The sequence below is a fragment of the Arachis hypogaea genome, chromosome 19 (genome assembly GCF_003086295.3).
Source record: "Arachis hypogaea cultivar Tifrunner chromosome 19, arahy.Tifrunner.gnm2.J5K5, whole genome shotgun sequence".
In the NCBI taxonomy this organism is placed as follows: domain Eukaryota; kingdom Viridiplantae; phylum Streptophyta; class Magnoliopsida; order Fabales; family Fabaceae; genus Arachis; species Arachis hypogaea.
The window spans coordinates 44,960,584-44,977,997 of record NC_092054.1 but is presented as its reverse complement, the minus strand read 5'-3'; positions in this window follow the sequence as shown (position 1 = coordinate 44,977,997).

Sequence of the window (17,414 nt, the reverse complement as noted above, 5' to 3'; positions counted from 1 at the left end):
TATATATATATATATATATATATATATATATATATATATATATATATATAAATAGCCACTAGTCGCGGCCCGCGAAGTTTAGGCCGGCTAGGGTACAGTATGAAAGTAGTTGACAACAATATCTCTTAATCTCTCCCAAAAGAAACATAAGAGCCTCTATAGGCAAGTTCAAAAGAGTCCAATACATAATATAAGCTTTTCCAAATAAAGGTGGAGAGATTCTAAGCAAAATATAAAGTAGAGAATATAAAGATCTTCGCCACCTCTCATATGAACCACAACTCACTTTTGAGCACCTGGACCTGCATCTGAAAAACAAGAGATATATACGGAATGAGAACCCCCAACCCATGGGTTCCCAGTACGGTAAAAGTGCCAAATAAATACAATGCATTGTAATAAAAATTCACTAAGCATCCTAGACTTCCATTCACCAAATATTCATCCTATGTTCTCGCTAATCCATAAATAGGCAACTGTCATAAGGGAAATGCTAAATTTAATTCATATTCTTCATGCTTCCCAACTTTCTAACTCTCTGACAAATCAGAATCGGAATCATAAGCCAAACCATCACCAGTTACTTTATCTCAGCAATTCTATATCAATACTTCATATTCTCACCTGGAGCAAGTGAAATCACTTCAATGCGTCTATCCAGAGAACTCAAATTATCTCAATATCAACCTGGAGCAGTGAAATCACTTCACTCATCTACCCAGGGAACTCATATGATCTCATTCAATAATCATCATTTTAAATTAATCATATCATTATTCCATTTCAACAAGAACAGCCCTCAGCGTCAACCGATACCAGCATAAGGGACCTCTCAGTTGTACAAACACAATCAATACAGAAAAGTAATATACAATAAAGGTACAACTAGAACAGATAGCATATAGTCATGTAACATTGCATATATGATATAGCAATCCAAATAAATAGGCAAACCCAAACAATTCAAACATATACAAATGATGTATGCCTGCCCTATGGCTGATGATATCATCTGTTGGTTATATAGCCAACCCGACACGTCCTGGTAGCTAACCACGGAAAGAAACATCCATCGCGGAGCAAGTAGGTTTGAGCTACAACCCCCTTGCTACTACTCGCTCAATCCAGAACCAGTGGAATAACCACTACTGCGGCTAATAACCAGGCGAGTGTTTAAAAGCTCAACCTGAAGTGAGTGGAATAACCACTACTGCTGCTACTACCTAGGCGTCACAATCTCTGACCTGGAGCAAGCGGGATGAACCACCATCCTTGCTACTGCCCAAGTATCTCAAGCATTGACCCGGAGTAAGTGGGACGAACCACATTTCTTGCTACTGCCTAGGTATCTCAACATATATTCATTCAATTTAAAATCAATCATCATTGTTATCAAATCTCAAACATTAACCTGGAGCAAGCGGAAAGAACCACAACCCTTGCTACTACCCAAGTATCTCAAGCATTGACCCGGACTTAAATGAAACTTAAAACGTACCTCTTGTAGACAATATAATTGAACTTCTTCTAGAGAGTCTCTACCAATCCTTAGCTTCAAGCCTCACCAAAGCTCCTCAAGCAATATCAATCTTCCAATTGTGCACAAAAATCACCCAATACTCTAACATAATCAATTTTCACACTTATAATCAACCTAGGGTTCATAAAATTGATAAATCACAAGGGTTAGAGGGTTCCTTATCTTAACCTCTGAAATTGGTTGATGGAACTCACCAATAGCTAATACTAGAGCAATCCTAAACAACAAAAATTACAAGATTTCCTCAAAACACAAATTAAATTCGAATTTAAAGAGAAAAACGAAAATTGGGTAGAGGATAGTGAAATACTCACTATAAAACTTAGATAGAATTGTAGAGGATGAGAAGAGCGATGCGTGGCCTAAAACGGCTCGTCAATCAGAGTTCCGAAGAGAAAGTTATGGTGATTTGAAGGTGAAGCTAGAATTAGGTTTTCTCATCTCTTCTCTCTTCTCTCAATTTCGGCCCGCACTCACAAATGGAGGAGTATGGTGGCTGAAAGTGTGCCTAATGATGTTATATATATGTGGGCTTGGGTCCACTTAGGCCCGGTTTACTTATTTTAGTCCGTTAGCCTAATTTTGGGCCAAAACCTTTAAGATTAGAATTTTAAATCGTATTTTAAATATTTCTATCTTCCCAAATTATAAATTCTTATTTCTTAAAATTATTCACTTCTAATTAATTTTCTCAGCCACAGTACCGGACAGATCATAGTCGGTACTGCCGGTCAAATTTCCAGTGCGCATTTTTCCGCAGAAAATTATGTTTTCTAACTCAGAAAAATTCACTGAATCCAAATATCATATTTAAATTATTAAATTCCGATTGCTAAATTTTCTAACCATATTTGCTCTTATTTAATTTATTATTTAATTAATTATAGTTTGACTGGGTTTTCTACCCCCCTAATAGAAATTTTCGCCCTCAAAAATTCCATCGCCACCACAAGTACGTAGTCTGCATTTATATCCAACGTATAGTAGTCCCAAGGTTTTTTTACTCTGCACGCTTCCGTTTCCGCGCTCTGATTCCTCTATCTCCGAGGGTCTCGATCATTCGTCCAACGCCGGCCAACAGCTTCGTTCATTACTTTCATCATCTCATCAACTCACATCTTATTAAATCTCAAATCATGTCATCAATAATATCACTGTCATCATTAATCATAGTCATCATCCCACATCACTATAATCAACCAAAAATCATCACCATACCTTAATCATACTCCATCACTATACGCTTTCTTTGTCAAGCCAATTACCACTAATCACAGCTCAACTCCAAGCATAACCTCCAGGCTTACTTTATTATTCCCAAACCCTCTAATTTATATATAAATTGCTGTTTTAAAGCCTTTGACTAATTAATCAAAACTCTCTTCATTTTTAGAAATTAAATGAGTTTGAAATAACAAGTTAACAAAATCATAAGAATCCAATCTTCTTTAATAATTTATAAAAGCATTCGAAACACATCTCTTTTGTTAAAGTTACTCAAATCAAAAATCATTTTCAAAACCATAACCAACACTCTTTCAAATTCTTGGGAAATTTCGACAGCACTTCCCCTAAAAAAAACTGGAGTTTACCACCCGTCACAGGTCCCCTCCTTTCAACCTCAACTCAATCAAAACCAACATTTCAAATTGTAATACCCTACCACACAGAGTCTTATACTTAAGTCATTAGACAGAGGTGGCGAGGTATTACGACCTCTAAAAATAAAATTTAGTACGTATAGTAGTGTGAAAAGATTTGTAACTAGGAGCCTTCGAAGAAAAAGGGGGTAAATCAAAACTGTTAAATCAAAACGCGCAACACTTCGATCGATAATGTAAACGAAACAGATAAAGAGTAAGCTGACGCTAGGAGATATACAAAAGAGTGCCAAAATACATATATCAAGACTTGGGACTTGGCCTGCGAAGATAACCGGCTCGAGCATATAAGTAAATATATACATATATATATGAGGTAATCTCGAAAGAACCCAAAAGGCAAAATACAAAAGCTATTTCTCCAAAATAACCTCTAAGAGGAGTTAATACAAAATACGTATACAGTGGAGAATATAAGTATCTAAATAAGTATATAATAATCAAAATAAAATCCCAATATACAAGGATCTCCGCCAAAAGGAAGTCTCCAGCATGCCTCAGCGAGGAGCCTCACGTCCTGCATCTGAAAACCACAAAATCCGCATAGGTGAGAACCGGAGGTTCTCAGCATGGTAACAATGCCCAAATATCTAACATGTAATGTCCTGGAAAAGCCGAAGGCAATCCTAGATCTTCCAGATCATAATCAAAGCGTATAAACAATGCTAAACCATGAGAAATGTAAATAGGCGACTAACTTAAGGATCTTCAGACTAGCTACATATCCCCTTTCCAAATCATGTAAACCTCCCAACCACCAACAGTAATTGAAATGCAAGCACAATTACATCAAACAAAGAGATGCACAAGTGGGAAGCAAAATAAGACAATTAGGCAATTAGCAAGTAGTGATGCACTCAATTAGGCAATCCAGACAATTCACATATAATGCATATGATGCATGCCTGCCCTAGCGGCTGATGAGTCTCATCTGTCTATTATAAAGCCAACCCGACAAGTCTTGGTAGCTAACCATTGGATCGTTTCTCTGTCGTGCATCCCCAACTCGAGTTATTCTCATTTACGGGGGTGAGCTCATCCGGAACTTTCACAGTGTCCGGCCACACTTACGACATAGGGTTAGCAGAGTATCAAGTCTCCACCTGGAGCACGTGGTGACTAGCCACTGCTTTCACCCAGGGAAACTCGTATCTCAGATAGGTGGAGTGCAACAAATCACAGTAATCACAATTCAGCATAAATGTATATAAATCACAGCCATATATTAACATTCATCTCAGCCATCCGGCTTACAAATTATAATCTGTAATCAGCCATAATCATCATTTCACATAGCCATTCAGCTCACACCATGCCCGGACATTCGACTCACATCATACACAGCACTCCACCATCCTCCTCAACAACTCATATAATCATCATTCATCATAGTCATCATAACATCCCCTTTCTTCCTCCACAAGTTACCCTCTTCCCTAGCTTACTCTCATTCACTAGGCATTTTACATCACTTTAAGATTTAGGGGATGAAATTGGGAGTTTATAAGTGTGAAATAACATCTCAAAAGGTTACAAGCTTGTTGGGAATGCGAAAGACTTAAAAAAAATAGCTTTAGAAAAGAACTGGGTCGCGTGCGTATGCACAGGGGTGTGCATGCGCACGCCCAGAAGCATTTTTAAACGTGTGCATACGCACAGGCCTGTACGTACGCACAGAAAGCAAAATCTCTAGGCGCACAAGGTGTGCCAGTGCCCCCAACAGCAAGCCATTCCCCACGTGTGCGTACGCACAAGGCTGGGCGCACGCACAGCTCGAAATCCTTCATTGGTTTAGTGTGCGAACAGGGCGTGCTAGCACTCCCTGCAGCAGCCCCATTCCCGCGTGTGCGTACGCACAGGGCTGTGCATGCGCACAGGTCCAAATTTCCGCGGGGTGTGCGTGCGCACAGGGCTGTGCGTGCGCACACAAACCAGAAATCACAAATTCTGCAGAATTTGTAGAATTCAGATTTTTGGCCCAAACTTCCAACGATCATATCTCTTTCCACAAAATTCAAAATTCAACCAAATTTAAACCATTTTAAAGAATATGAAATTATATTTCTTTTGATATAAAAATCATCAAATTCCAAAAATAGTAACTCAAGATATGATCCGTTTAAGTTCATCCCATTTTTACCAAAACTCATAAACTCCCCATTTCAAAACCTACACTTACCAAATCTAAACAAAATCAATCCAAAACTCAACCATTCCAACATTAACCATTTCCAAACCTCATTCAATCATCAACCCATCAATCACACCATATTAACTAATATCTCAAGTTAACAAATCTCACATCATAATCACCATTTCACATCTCAATTTCCAAAACAAACAATCAATTTTATCAATCACCATATATTTTCACATGTCAATATCATACTCCAAAAACATGCTCATCAACAAGAGCTTCAACCTTTTCATCAAATAAACATATCAATCCATGTATCCATCTCAATCCAATTCATTCATCAAATACCTCATTATTTACAAACCCTATCCTAGGGCCACTAGTCTACATTTTCACACCACATTATATTTTAGATACAGGAAAATGAAATCATACCTTGGCTGATTCCCGCTCAACCCAGAACACTCTTTAATTCAACCTCTAAGGTCTCCAAAACCTCACCAACAGATTTCTAAGCACAAAATCTCCTTTCCAAGCTCTTCAAAATCACCAACCAAGCTCCAAAACACACATATATAATGCCTAAGCCACAATATCACATCAAAACACAATAACTCAATACCCAATACCTCAAATTCAACACTTTCACTAGGGTTTGAGATCTCTTACCTTACCCAAGCGTCAAGGGAGCAAGAACAAGCCTTTCCTTCAAGTTAATTTGATCCTATAACACAAAGGAGCTTTAAAATCTCAACATTTTTGCCCATAAAACTCGAGACTAAGGGCTGGAATTCGAAGAAGAAAACGTGCCTTCCTCAAGATTGATTGCATGGGTTTTGTAGAGCTCGACGCCGCGGTCGCGTGGTCATAAATAGTGCGTCAATCGGAGCTCCGGATCAAAAGTTATGATCAATTGAATGTGGAACAAGGGTTTTGGAAGCTTAGGCCGGCTAAGGTACAGTATGAAAGTAGTTGACAACAGTATCTCCTAACCTCTCCCAAAAGAAACATAAGAGCCTCTATAAGCAAGTTCAAAAGAGTCAAATACATAATAAAAGCTTTTCCAAATAAAGGTGGAGAGATTCTAAGCAAAATATAAAGTAGAGAATATAAAGATCTTCGCCACCTCTCATATGAACCACAGCTCAGTTCTGAGCACCTGGACTTGCATCTGAAAAACAAGAGATATATACAGAATGAGAACCCTCGACCTATGGGTTTCCAGTACGGTAAAAGTGCCAAATAAATACAATGCATTGTAATAAAAACTCACTAAGCATCCTAGACTTCTTTTCACCAAATATCCATCCTATGCTCTCGCTAATCCATAAAGAGGCAACTGTCATAAGGGGAATGCTAATTTTTATTCGTATTCCTCATGCTTTTCAACTTTCTAACTCTCCGATAAATCAGAATCAGAATCATAAGCCAAACCATCACCAGTTACTTTGTCTCAGCAATTCTATATCAATACTTCATATTCTCACTTGGAGCAAGTGAAATCACTTCACTACGTCTACCCAGGGAACTCAAATTATCTCAATATCAACTTGGAGCAGTGAAATCACTTCACTGCATCTACCCAGGGAACTCATATGATCTCATTCAATAATCATCATTTTAAATTAATCATATCATTATTCCATTTCAACAAGAACAGCCCTCAGCGTCAACCGACACTAGCATGAGGGACCTTTCAGTTGTACAAACACAATCAATACAGACAAATAATATACAATTAAGGTACAAGTAGAACAGATAGCATATAGTCAGGTAACATAGCATATATGATATAGGAATCCAAACAATAGGCAAACCCAAATAATTCAAACATATACAAATGATGTATGCCTGCCCTATGGCTGATGATATCATCTGTCGGTTATATAGCCAACCCGATACGTCCTGGTAGCTAACCATGGAAAGAAACACCCATTGCGGAGTAAGTAGGTTTGAGCTACAAACCCCTTGCTACTACTCACTCAACCCAGAGCCAGTGGAATAGCCACTACTGCGGCTACTATCCAAGCGGGTGTTTAAAAGCTCAACCTGGAGCGAGTGGAATAACCACTACTGCCACTACTACCCAGGCATCATAATCTTTGACCTGGAGCAAGCAGGACGAACCACCATCCTTGCTACTACCCAGGTATCTCAAGCATTGACCCGGAGCAAGTGGGACGAACCACAATCCTTGCTACTGCCCAGGTATCTCAACATATATTCATTCAATTTAAAATCAATCATCAATGTTATCAAATCTCAAACATTAACCTAGAGCAAGCGGAACGAACCACAACCCTTGATATTACCTACGTATCTCAAGCATTGACCCGGAGCAAGCGGGACGAACCACAATCCTTGCTACTACCCAGGTATCACAGACATACATTCATTTAAAACTCCATAATTAAACTCATTTATCATAATTCTCCTTCCCCATCTCATACCCGGAGCAAATGGACAACGCCACTGCCTACTACCCGAGGTCACATGTCACATTCAACATTTTCCATCATTATTCATTTACCACATTCATTCATTAATCATATATGCATCTCCGGCATACTCGCCACATGTTCAAGCCTCCTCCATCAGTCATAATCATTTAATCATTAATCATATACATATACATACTCAGCCATAATTTAATGCTTGTCACATCTATCCGGCTCATACTATACACAGCACTTTCACCATCATCCTCAGTAACTCATACAGCCATCATTACTCATCAATCATCATTGATTCTCACTTTATTTCATCCACAAGTTACCACATGTCCTAACTTCTTTTCATTATTAGGCATACTATAAAGATTTAGGACATAGAGGATGAAAATGGGGGCTTAGAAGTCTGAAATTCAGCTTTAAAAACTCAAAAATAAACTTTTGCTGAAAGCAGGGTCACGCGTGCGCGTCACCCATGCGCACGCGTGAAAGTCAGAAAAATAAAGCGACGCGTGCACGTCACCCATGCACACGCGTGGATGGCAGAAAAGTAAGGTGACACATGCGCATCAGCCACGCGTACGCGTGGGTGCGTTTTGTGCTTCTCGCACAAAACCAGCACAATTCCAGCGCAACTCTCTGGATTTTCTACTGGGTATTTGCATCAGTGCATCGATGCGTACGTGTCGGCCAGGCGCACGCATGGGTGAGTAAAAATCGAGACTGATACGTGTGCGTCGGCCACGCGTGCGTGTGGAAGCACGATATTCCAAAATTTTTACTAAGTTAAAAAGTTGCAGAATTACATTTTCAAACCTCAAACTTCCAACACACATAACTTCTTCTACAAAATTTCTTTTTTAACCATGTTTGAACCGTTAGAAAGATCGTTGAATAAACTTTTATAATAATCCAATTTTGAATAATTCCAAACTTTGTGGACCGAGTTACGGACTGCCAAAGTTTGTCAAAAATCAGTTTTTACCCAAAATAGAAATCACCAATTTTTCCAATGTTCACAAGCCAAATTCATTTCTACTCATCCAAATGACCACAACCCAACCACATTCACATAATTACACTCAACCAAACTAAACCTACCTCATCTACACAATTTCACCCAAAACTATCAAATTTCACACCTCAATTCCTCAAACTTATTATTCAATAACCAAACAAATTATTTACACATTCAATATCTAAAATCCATCCAATCTCTTATATCATCACACAATACACACATCAACTTACCTTTCTTACTTCTTCCGGCCTCCGGCCCAAAATTCACGGCATCCTTCCCAAATTCACAATTTAAATGCATATTCCATAAACCAATATTCATTATCCAATTCATCGAATTCTCAACACACCAAACATACAAATTCACACAACTCTCTACCCAATCCTTGATTCACATTACATATCAACTATGCATATTAGTACCAACCATTTGCACAATCCAAACTTATCCTAGGGGCATCCAGCCTAGGGGCATCTAGCGTACGCACAACTTAGTGCACGTGACTCACTTAATGCAAATCGTTGGGGCAATTTCTGGACCTCCAAAGCCCAGTTTTGGGACTTTCTGAAGCTGATTGAGTGCTATATCAAAGGGCCATAATTCCATGTGAAGGGGGAGCAATTAGGTATAGCTTAGCATCATGTAGGTCATTTTCTAGAGAGAGAAGCTCCCCCTTCTCTCTAGAAATTAGGGTTTTTAGCTTAGTTTCTTTGTAATTTCTCTTTTTAATTTCTGTTTTCACCTAGTTTCTTCTACCCTTGTTTGTTCTATTGTCTTAATTTCCTTAGTTTATCTTGTTAATTTCTCATTTTGGTTACTTTTTATGTTTATGAGCACTCTTGTTATTTTTATTTCCATTTAATGTAATTTGTGTTTTATGTTTCTTTATTTCTTAATTAAGTTGTTATTCTTACTTTCCTTGCTTGGTAGTTGTAGTATTTATTATTTTTTGTTATTTTATCGTACTTTCTTTTTATGCTTTTCAAGTGTTTGATAAAATTCTTGGTTGGATTTTTGCCTAGTTTTTCACACTCTTGATTGGGAATTTGGGTGATTGGGTGAACTTGAGTGGTGGATGTCCATTTCACATTGTGTGAGGATTGTTAGTTGATTTGGTTTCCACTAACTCTAAGCCTTCCATTAATAGAGTTGGCTAGGACTTGTGAATTGAGATTAACTATGCCCTTTTGACTAATTCTCGATGTTAAGATTGACTAATTGGGATTAATTCCACACAATTACCATGTTTGTGGTCCATAACTAGGATAGAAATCCTTAATTCCCCAATTCTTGCCAAGAGCTCTTTTTGCCAATTAATTTCCATTTTTGTTACTTTAATTGCATTTCATTTAATTCCTTGTATGCATCTTTCATTTTATGCAATTTACATTTCTCACTTATTTCAACCAAACCCCCCCCCCCCCAAATCTCCCATAGCCAATAATAGAGAATTTCATTGTAACTCCTAGGAAAGACGACCCGAAATTTAAAACTCCCGGTTTATTTTGTATTGATTGTGACATCCTTTGAATTTAAAATTTGATGGTGGGAGTTGATTGCCGGTTTGGTCTATACTTGTAACGGAAGTTATCTTTAGTGAAAAAATCAAAACCGATGCAAATTCCCATCCTATCACTCACCACGATATCTCTGCTCGTTTTCAACAAGTATATAATCATCTCAGCTCGTTCTCAATGCCAAACAATACTTCTACTTATCCCCTTTTCTTTTCGTTCTTTCTTTTGTTTCTTTTATTCCTACTGTCTGCTCTCCTGTGGCAGAAGTTCTTTAAATTCTTTTAATCTTTTCTCTCTGCTCTTCTTTGTTAGAGGTTTCTTTAATATTTTTCTTTCCTTATCTTTTCTTTCTTCTTCTTTTCTTTCCTGTCATTCCATAATATAAACTATTTTCGCATTATTCCCTCGCCTCTTCCTAGATGTCTTTTGGAAAATAATTATAAGGTTCTTTAATTAAGTCTGCATTTTCTAAAATTTTTAAGATCACTTTATTTGCTCTTCTCTGATTTATAATAATATTAATAATATATTTACTAGATAATATTTTTAATAAAATAATAACAATAATATAAATAAGATATTTTAAATAGTAAATAAGTAATATATATATATATATATATATATATATATATATATATATATTACTTATTTACTATTTAAAATATCTTATTTATATTATCTTTTTCTAAAAACTTAGTTTATAAAACCTTACTTTTAAACTTTTTATCAATTACTTTATAAATCACGAACCTTTTAATATTCTATTTTTAACCTCAATATTTTATAAAATTATATTTGAACCCTCTCTTATTTTTATATTTATAAAAATAACCTGAACTTTTATAAAATACCCATTTTACCCCTGAACTTTACTTATTACCCAAAATACTCGAAAAACATATATAATTACAAAACTAACTTCAATTTTTATTAAATTACTATTCCATTCTCAAATATAAATCTTAATTTTCCGATTATAACTTTATCAAAGAACTGAATCTCATTTTGAAAATTTTTCAAATTTTCAGCTTGAATTTAAGTCTGTTATTTAAGCTTTATTATTACCGATTTTTTCTCAGTTTTTAATTTAATCTTTCAACTACCAAATCTCATCAATTTCCTCAAAATTATCATATCACAACAGTCCTAAAATCATTAAAACAAACACAAGTGAGCTATTCTTCATAGGCAAATTAACAAATCACAAGCAACAACAATAATTCAACATAAACTCATTCAAACTCAAACAATAATCAACCAAATCAACATTCACTTATTAAATTCACATTTAATTATTATAAAGTTACCAAACCCTACCTCCGTACGAAATTAAAACCACGAAACCTCCGGAAAAACCTTCTGACCAAGCTACCGAAAAAAAAAACGTTCAAAATCGTGTGTGCCTTCTAGAACTCCAATTGACCGAACTCAAGGGGTAGGAGAGCTACATCACTGTCGACTTCCACCGATCAAAAGTGACACCAATATATAGAAGAAGAGTATACAAACACTTTTATTAGATTAAATTTTTTATTGGAATTACGAATATCAGAAAATTAAAGCCGTAAATTCGGTGGGGGGTTACGGTTCTCTCCATGCAAGCTTGGTCTCTCTCTTACTTATCGTATGAAAGGAAAAGAAAGTGAAGCGAATTGAAGGATGATTACATGACTATATATACTTAATGAATGAAACTAATGATGTGTCATGATTGTATATATGCATTTATGCATAAAAGCCTCGTTCTCAAATCCATTTTTCTTGTTTCCTTTAATGTTTTTAGTTAGTTAAATAGAACAAGTATTAATATAATAATAATAATAATAATAATAATAATAATAATAATAATAATTAATTATTATTATTATTATTATTATTATTATTATTATTATTATTATTATTATTATAAAAATTATAACACCCTACCACACAGAACTTTACATTTAGGAGGTGGCGAGGCGCTACGACCTCTAAAATAAAATACATACATATAATAGCAGAAATAATAAAATAAACTAGGAGCCTTGAAAAACATGTAAAACAAAATCGTAAAATAAAAAGCGCAACGCTCAGAAAACGAGATTACTTGCGTGCTAAGAAACCTAGAGATTATAGGTGTAACTAAGTAGAAAATGGGAATGGAGGGTCAAAAGTACAGAATAACAAGCTCCTAACTCAGCCTGTGAAGTTAAGGCTGGCCGGAGAATAATTACATATATATACATATCCCGAAAACCCAAAATACATAACTGAAAACTTAACTCTCCTCAACCCTCTAGGAGGGACAAAATAAACAAGTTTCTTGGAGAGAAATCTAAGTACATTTATATAAAGTTGTACATCAAAATAAACCCAAAGACTACTCCGCTTCAGAAGTTCAGACGCCTAGTGAGAAGTCTCTCGACCTGTATCTGAAAACAACAACACAGTATAGGGTGAGAATCGGAGGTTCTCAGCGTGGTAAAGGTGCCACGCATATAATATATAAGGTCCTGGGAATGCCAGAGGCAATCCTAGAACACCGATACTCAGATTAAAAGCCTTAAAGTATTAAATAGAAACCATAAAGGGGGTGGCTTTCTAGAGATATCCAAGCCTAACATAACTTAACCTTAATCCTATTTCCTTCCGCCTTTCCTTCGAACCTCCATCTCCAATGGTATACCACACACAGTTAAATAGATAAAATCAAACACAAGAATAGTACAAGTACTACAGATAACAATTATGCAATTAGCATAGCAAATACATTTAGGCATACTTAGTTAATACACAAGCAAGTAATTTAGGTAATATGCATATGGTGCATGCCTGTCTTATGGCTGATGAGTCTCATCTGTCGGTTATTAAGCCAACCCAACAAGTCTAGTTTGCTAAACCTTTGGATTGTCCCCCGATGCGCATCCCCAAGAGTCTATGCATAGCTTTTTCTCATATTATAAATTGCTCAATAAGGGTCAACCTTCCCGGGAATTTAGAGTGCCCGGTCACATCTTACGTCGCAGGGTCAACAGAGTATCGGGTCTCAATCTGGAACACGTGGTGGCAAGCCATCGTACTTTACCCAGAGAAACCCGTATCTCAGATAATTTAAACGTGTAAGCCTCATACATTTCATAGTAATTATAGAAATCAATCATTCAAGCCTTAGCATCTTCAATCATTAATGCATGCATCTTATTTTTACATGATTTCATCATTTTCAACCTTTACTTCACCCTCAAATTACCTTAATTTACTAACTCCACCTCATTACTAAGCTTCCTAACCAAGTTTAGAACTAACAATAGGAAAATAGAGGATATAAGTTTGAAATTCAGTTTAAAAACTCAAAATCTAGTTTTTGCAGAAAACAGGGCCACGCGTACGTATTTAGGCCAAGACGCGTGCGTACACATCTATCCGCATACGCATGTACGCTGGACAGAATTGAACGCATGCGTATGGCTCCTATATGCGTACGCGAAACATCCTTTTTTTAGGTGCTATGCGTACGCATGAATATGTATGCATACGCATAGGTTCCAAACTGAATGTAATCAATGCGTATGCTTTCATACGCATGCATAGGTTTTTGGTTAAAATTTTGGTTAAGTCAAAAAGCTGCAGAATTTACATTTTGAACATCAAACTTCCGATGCACATAACTTCTTCATTTTAAATCATTTTCGATCCGTTCTTTGAACGGTGTAAACTTCACGGGACTAATTTTCATACAAAATAAGTTTGAAATCATTTGAAGGTCCTAAATCCAAATTATGGGTCACCGAAGTTCAGCCAAAAAACCAAATTTCACAAAACGCTTCAAAACCTCATTTTCTTTGCAAAGCTCTTTCCAATCCAGTCCATCATACCTATAATCAGCAATGTAACTTACCCTTAACAAAATCACAACAATCTTTGCAATCCTACCATTTGTCAACTCAATAACAATCTCACTTCAACCTAAATTTCATAAGTTTATCAACAAATATCAACATACCAACCTATATATACATATTGCCATGATCACAAGTTCTCCAAACATCATCATATCATCATCCATCATTCCAATATCAACAAAACCAAGTAAACACCATACATATTCAAATCATATCATTCTCACTAAACATTCCATACACATAATCATTCCAGCTTATCCTATAGTTCTCTAACCTAAGTTTTCACATGACATTATATATAATACACGTGGAACCTAAACCATACCTTGGCCGATTTCAACATAACCAAGGAAATCCACAAGGAAAAAGGGAAAATGCTTCAATCACCAAGATTCAACTCTAACTCCACCAAACTCTCAAATTAAGCTTCCAATGATTCCAAGGTCTCCATATCATGCATTCATACACCTAACACATATATATACATACATATACCCAACAATTCAATAACCAACATAATCCAAACAAGAAATAACTAGATTTTAGGACTCTCACAATGCCCACGGACTAAACGAACTAAATTCGTCAAGCTCCACAAGCTAAATTGAACCTAGAGCGCCAAATCAAGCAAAATTTCAACATGGGTTCTCTTTAATTTCGAAAATTGAGGGATAGAGAGGTTGGGGTGATATTGAAGCTTAGCTATGAAATTGATCTGATAGAATCGTAGAGCTCAACGCGGTGGACGCGTGGCTGCAAACGGTGCGGCGATTGGAGTTCGGATGAAGGAGTTATGGTGGATTAAGGTGGTGGTGAGGGTTTGGTACCCTTCTTCTCCCTTGGCTATTCAGCGTTGGTTTCTACTGAAATGGGGAAGAAGATGAGCTTCTGCCCATTTAAGTGATGGGTCCGGTTGGGCCCACGGGCCCAGTTCAACCGGTTGGGCCCACGGGCCCAGTTCAACCGGTTCGGCCCGTTCGGCCTAATCTTGGGCCAAATTCTTCGAAATTAGTGTCAAAATTCTCGTTTTAAGGAGCTCTATCCTAGTTTAACATGGGATTTACATTTCTAATTTTCCTTATTAAAATTTAATTTATTGACTATTTATTTACTAATTTTAGCGGGATTTACAAAAATCAATTTAAATTTTATCTACTAAAATAGTTTTTAATAAATAATTCAAACTAATAGAATAAGTCATAATTAAATTAAACTTTAATAATCATAAAATTCTATTTAATTATTTTTGTCAACAAAAATAATTTTCTTAAAAAACAAAATCTCATTATAATATAATAACATATAAATAACTAATTATTAAATTTTCAAAAATTTGGGGTGTTATACATTACAAGCATTTATCCATTTGCATTAATCTACTAAACTTATCAGCAGTCTGGAGGTGGTACATGGTTGGGACCGGAGGAGGGGGAACTTGTGATGGAGAGTGAGGAACGGGAGAAAGGCAGGGAACAAGAGGAACAACATGCTATTTGTACACAATTAGGAATAGAGAAGGGAGCTGCCATGGATGGTGGCACTGATATGCACCATGAAAACCAAAGACCAAGTTGGGAAGAGGAGATGGCTGAGAATAAGGAGGCATAGAAACTAGCTGTAGAGTCAGGTGTTCAATGCAGTGATGAGGATGATATTATGGTCATTTTACAGGAGCAGAATGAAGCAATTGCTCTGAAGCGAAGACAAGCGAAGCATAAAGAAAAAGTTCGACGAAGCAGGCCAAAAAATTGAAAGCAGGTGTGTAATAACTCTGTGATATGATTTCAAGTTTCTGGAATATTAGGGGGTTGGGAGGTAATGGAAAAGTTAATATGCTTAAGAATTTTATCAGTAAGGCTAGATTGGGTATGCTAGGTTTGATAGAAACAAAGAAAGAGCTTGTGACTAAATTTGATGTAGCTCGTATCTGGGGAAATAGCAGTGCTTGTTGGGAGTTTGTGGGTTCCATTGGAGCCTCTGGAGGGTTATTGTTAATATGGGATGAGACGGTCTTTAAATTGAATAATTGTTATAAAGGTAATAGATGGATCTGTGTAGACGGGGTTGTGGTAAAAGATAACTTTCACTGTGCTATATGTCTGGTGTATGATCCACATGAGAGGGCTGAGAAGGCCTCTGTTTGGGAAGAATTGAGCTATATTGCAGGGCTGTGGCAGGTTCCGTTCTGCTGCTTAGGGGATTTTAATGAAATTCTGCATCCCGAAGAAAGAAAAGGTGCGATTAGCATGTCAGCGTCTGTGGAAGATTTTAAAGTGTGGATAAATGATATGGAATTGATTGATTTGGCACTGAATGATCGTAAGTATACATGGTTTAGAGGGCAGTCGTGCAGCCGTATTGATAGGTGCCTAGTGTCTCTGGGGTGGCTTGATGAGTATCCGGGATTGCATCTGCGGGGAGGTCTAAGAGGTTTATCGAATCACTGCCCTTTGATTATAGAAGACAGCAGAAGACTTGATGGTCCGAGACCTTTTCGTAGCTTAGACTCCTGCTTCACACATGAAGGCTTCTTAAGAATGGTAAAGGAAGAATGGAGGGATTTGGGTGCTATACACTTCTTAAAGAAGATGAAAGCGCTATCAACACCTCTGCACAGATGGCATAAGTAGCATTTTGGGAATATACCTGAGAAGATTAAGAGGTTTGAGGAAGAAATACAGAAGGTCGGCGATATGGTCAGTAGTGGTCGGTATGATAGTACAACGGAGGCAAGGAGGAAGGTGCTAGTGAGGTGCTGTGAAAAGTGGTATAAGAGACAGGATCTGCACTGGAAGCAAATGTCTAGATCACAGCATGCTACTGAGATGGATAGAAACACAAGGTATTTCCATAATATAGCTTCGGCGAGAAGAAGAAATAACAGGATTAAGTCGTTGATTATCCAAGGGAGATTAGTGAGGAATCAACCAAGAATTAAGGCTGCGGTTCGGAACTTCTATAAACGGCTGTACCACCAGGAACATTCTCCAAGGGTGAGCTTTAGGGACGGACTAGTCAATCGACTAGATAGAGAGGAATTTGAAGCCCTAGAGGTATTACCGTCTGTGGAAGAAGTGAAGAAGGCAGTTTGGGATTGTGAATCTTCTAAGGCTCCAGGGAGTGACGGGTATAACATGAATTTTATAAAAAAAGTTTTGGAATGAAATTGGGGCAGAGTTCACTACAGTAGTTATGTGCTTTTTCGAG